The sequence below is a fragment of the Prosopis cineraria genome, unplaced genomic scaffold (assembly GCF_029017545.1).
Source record: "Prosopis cineraria cultivar Desert tree isolate PC_DT_omini unplaced genomic scaffold, ASM2901754v1 PC5, whole genome shotgun sequence".
NCBI classification, from domain to species: domain Eukaryota; kingdom Viridiplantae; phylum Streptophyta; class Magnoliopsida; order Fabales; family Fabaceae; genus Prosopis; species Prosopis cineraria.
Genome location: NW_026555336.1, coordinates 27439283 through 27443829, shown reverse-complemented (window position 1 = coordinate 27443829; position 4547 = coordinate 27439283). Strand labels below are relative to the sequence as shown.

Here is a 4547-nt window from a genome sequence, read left to right as displayed (position 1 = left end):
ATAATAATTTTTTAATTTTATTTAATATACATATTTTAACAATATATTTTCTTGTTAAAAAAAATAATATCTACCTATTCCACGAATAAGATGAGAGGGGTAATTAAAATCATGTTTAGATTACTTTGTAATTTAAGTTAAAATATGTCAACTGAGGTTAGAATTAGAAAACTTTAAAAAATTCATTTGGATTATAAAAAAAAAAATTGCAACTTGAGTTAGAGCCTGAACAAACTTTTTCATTAAAGTCAGGATTTCCAGCTTTTGCATTCAAATTGGTTTTTGCATTGATCCGTTGGCTTATGCTTTCTCCCCCTTCTCTTCTATCTTAAATATTTATAATTTTTTATTTATAGTTATAATTTTAAATTTAATATTTTTTAGTAATTAATTAGTCAAAAAATATATAAAAAAATTCATGCTTATTTTTATCATTAAACATCTCAACTAATTTTTGAATTATATTATCCAAACAAATTTCAGTCTATCTAACTGATTTATAAAAAAAAGATATTTAAAGATAAATTACATTACATTTATGAACTTTTCTTTTGACCTCAGTTAGATCCTAATTTCAATTCTAAATTTTTTAATCCAAACACATACACCTCTCAATCCAACGCCCATATATAAACGTCTACTTTACCAGAAAATCCCCATTACCTCCATATCAATTCCTTATCAAATCGAACTCTAAATATTATAGTAAGTTTCCACCATGTCTGCAACAACTATTCCTCACTTGGTTCTCTCCGATAACCATAGCTTGCCGGTGATTGGCTTCGGCACTGCAACTGCATCATTCGCAAAGGACGCCACCGAAGAGTCAGTGATCGTAGAAGCTATCAAAGTTGGATATAGACACTTTGATACAGCCTCCCTTTGTGGATCTGAGGAGCCCCTTGGAAATGCCATAGCTGAAGCCGTTAAACTTGGTCTTATCAACTCAAGAGACGACCTCTTTATCACTTCCAAGCTCTGGTGCACTCACAACCATCCTGATCTTGCCCTTCCTGCTTTACAAACATCACTTCGGTGAGAATATTAATTAACGAACAGGATAAAATGGTAATTTGATTTTTAAACTATTGGTCATGAGCATCAAAAGAATCATAGAAATGGATCCAAAAAATTTTAAATTTTTGGTTCCTTTTTTTAATTCTTTTGGTCATTTTCTATAATTGTTAAGATCATTTTTTGTAATTTTCTAATTAACAAATATTCAAAGTTAGCAGTGGGAGAGATTGCCATGATTTTAAATATTTATGAGTAAAAATGTAAGTAAAAAAATTGAATTTAGAGTCCCAGATGCTCACGGACATATAGTTTAAGGGCTAAATTGTTGTTATACCCTAATTAATATTGAAACTGGAATAAAGAATAAAGTATATTTGAACTTACAAAACATTGAAAGAAGTATTAAGAAGTGTTAAATTGATGCAGGTGTTTGAAATTAGAATACTTAGATCTGTATTTGATTCACTGGCCAATCAGTGTTAAGCCTGGAGGGAGGCTGGTATTTCCAATAGATGAATCAGAGGTGGTGCCATTTGACTTAAAGGGTGTGTGGGCATCAATGGAGAAATGTCACAAATTGGGACTTACAAAGTCTATTGGAGTCAGCAATTTTTCTACCAAGAAGCTTCAAAGTCTTCTTTCCTTTGCTGCAATTCCTCCTACTGTCAATCAAGTAAGCAATACACACATCTAAAACACTTCCTTTTATATGTTTTCTCTGTGTTTTCTCTCAGCTTTTCAAGGAATTGTTTAGATGCATGATGATTTAAATTTGGATTTGAAATTGATCCAAATTCTTCATTTTGATCTGTAAAAGTTTTTGGATCCACGTTTTACTATAATTTACTTGTAATTTAAAACTCTTTATAGATCCTGATAATTTAAAATTTCCAAGTATTATGCCAACCCTATTGCTTTCTTTACATTTTTATTATCAGTGTCTCTATTATTGTCATCACTCATCTCATCTTTCATTCTCATTTCTCACCAATTGAAGAATAGAGTTAACCTTATCACTTTCAATCTTCTTTTTTAGCTTTAAATCTGATTATGCTATCCAAATGGAGGATTTTAAATATGAGAATTTAAATCTAAAATTTAAATACAAACCCATCAATCCAAATGCTAATTTAATATATCCCACTAATTAATCTTCTTAAGAATGACTTAATCACAATATTGAGACAGGTAGAGATGAATCCTTGTTGGCAGCAACAGAACCTAAGAGAATATTGCAAAGCAAAGGGTATAATCATCACTGCTTATTCTACGTTGGGAAGCAAAGGAACAAGGGTACCAATGATGTTATGGACAATGAATTGCTCGAGGAGATAGCTGAGACTCATGGAAAATCTATTGCAAAGGTACCATACATTTTTCTTTAACCAGCACTTCCTTTTCTCCCTAGAATATGACAATTACGGACCTTATAAAGGTATTGATGATAATTAAGGATCTCGAATTATTAAAATATCATGGAAGGACTATAGTTTTTATTTGTAATTAAAAATAATTAAATTATAATAATAGTTAATAGAATTTGACTTATGAATTTAAGGAATATTACCTGTGAATCAATAGAATAAATGATCAATTTTAAGAATTTATGTATTGTCACTTATAAATTTTAAGAAGGTCAATAGTGAATGTATGAAAATCCAGCTATGAATAAATAAATAGTCTTGTGAATTTATATATGCATCATCACTTATGATTTAGAGACAATTAGTTGTAAATTTAATGAATGTTATTTGTGATGAATATATATATATATATATATATGGAATGTCAGTCAGTCATATGAATAGATATAGATAGTCTTAATTGTAAATCAATGACTTAGGAACAATCAATTGTAAATCTTAGGAATGTTACTTGTGAATATATTTGAAATGTCAGTTGTTAATGAATATAAGATATGTTTGGATAACCTTTAAAAGTACATTTAAATCATAACTAATTTGTGATATGTTTTTGCCAAATCTAATAAATAGTTGAATCCCAAAATAGACTTTTACTGGAAATAAATCAAAAACCAAACATACACTTAATTGTAAATTAATGATTTAGGAACCCTCTCATATTTTTTAATATCCATTCATACCAACTATTCATATATTCATTAGTAACTTTCCTAAAATTCACAAGTTATTATCCTTAAATTCATAAGTGATGATATATATGTTCATGAAACTATTTATACATTCACAATTGACTTTTCTTGGATTTATAAGTAATTTTTCTTAAATTTTCAAGTGACCTTCCATTAGTTATTTCAATATTAATGTAAGGTCTTTAATTGTTATTAATGCCTTTGTGAGGTCCATAATTATTATTATTTTTAATTTGACTTGAAGTTTTCTTCCATGCACCTTCTTTTTAATTTGGTTTGAAGTTTTTTACATTTGAAATATTAATGTTCATTCATTCCTTATGCTACTTGGGCACTTTACGGTCTTTTATTGAAAATCGTGATATTTTTATTTTTTATATATTTGACACTTAACTAAATAAAATAATTTTCAAATAGATATGAATTTACTTAGAAATAAAAATTTATTCAAAATATTTAACTATTTTCTTAAAAAAATTGCATATCTACGATCATACGTTTTTTTATATAATAATTAACTTTATATATATAATCATTTTTTACTGTTTCTTTTTGCTGTAATATTAATAAATGTCATTGCTTATGGTGCAATATTCTTAGGTATGTCTCAGATGCGTTTATGAGCAAGGGGTGAGTTTTTTAGTAAAGAGATACAACAAGGATAGAATGAAGCAGAATTTACAAATATTTGATTGGTCACTTACGGAAAATGACTATCAAAAGATGAGTCAAATCACGCAGCATCCTTCAGTCAACGGACTCACTACCTCACTGCTCCAAGATTTATGGGATGGAGAAAATTAATTATTAGTTATGGTTTGCCAATCAGATTTTAATTACTACTTCGTGTTTGTTGGCTTCATGTGCAATTAATGTGGGGTAAGTTATTTCTTATTAATTTAATTTCCGCTAACATTATCATGTTTTTCTATTGTTTAGAGTGAAGATTTTATCTGTTTGAAGAGGACTGATCAATGTGAACAAGGCAGCTTCAAATTAAAACATGAATCTATGCAAATTTATGCCAACAAGGTCCAAATTAATCATATTTTTAAGACTAATTAAATTTGAAGGCCTAAATATGAGTATTTTCAAAGCATAAAATGAACACATCATCCAATAATAATGGTGGAGCCAAATCATATCATCATATCATTAATCTACATTTTCGCACGTCTCTGAAGTCTGAAGTATAGAGAAATGTGAAAATGAACTGAAAAGTTTAATAAGTAAAAGAAAAGGGACACGGAACACTGATTAAAGCTATGTAGCATTTACATGACATAGATTGCAAGAAAGCAATCGCTACAAAAAAAATAATAATAATAACTTTTAGTAGAAATTCTGAAAAGTTATCATTGAAAGGATGACTTTCTACGGCGATAATATATAGTCATTGTTAATTGTCGCCTTGTTA

General features: G+C 28.5%; 1 pseudogene; it reads left to right on the top strand.

Moving 5' to 3' along the window:
* Positions 1 to 718: 718 nt before the first annotated feature.
* LOC129312030 (NAD(P)H-dependent 6'-deoxychalcone synthase-like) lies at positions 719 to 4042 on the top strand (annotated as a pseudogene).
* The last annotated feature ends 505 nt before the right edge of the window (positions 4043 to 4547 follow it).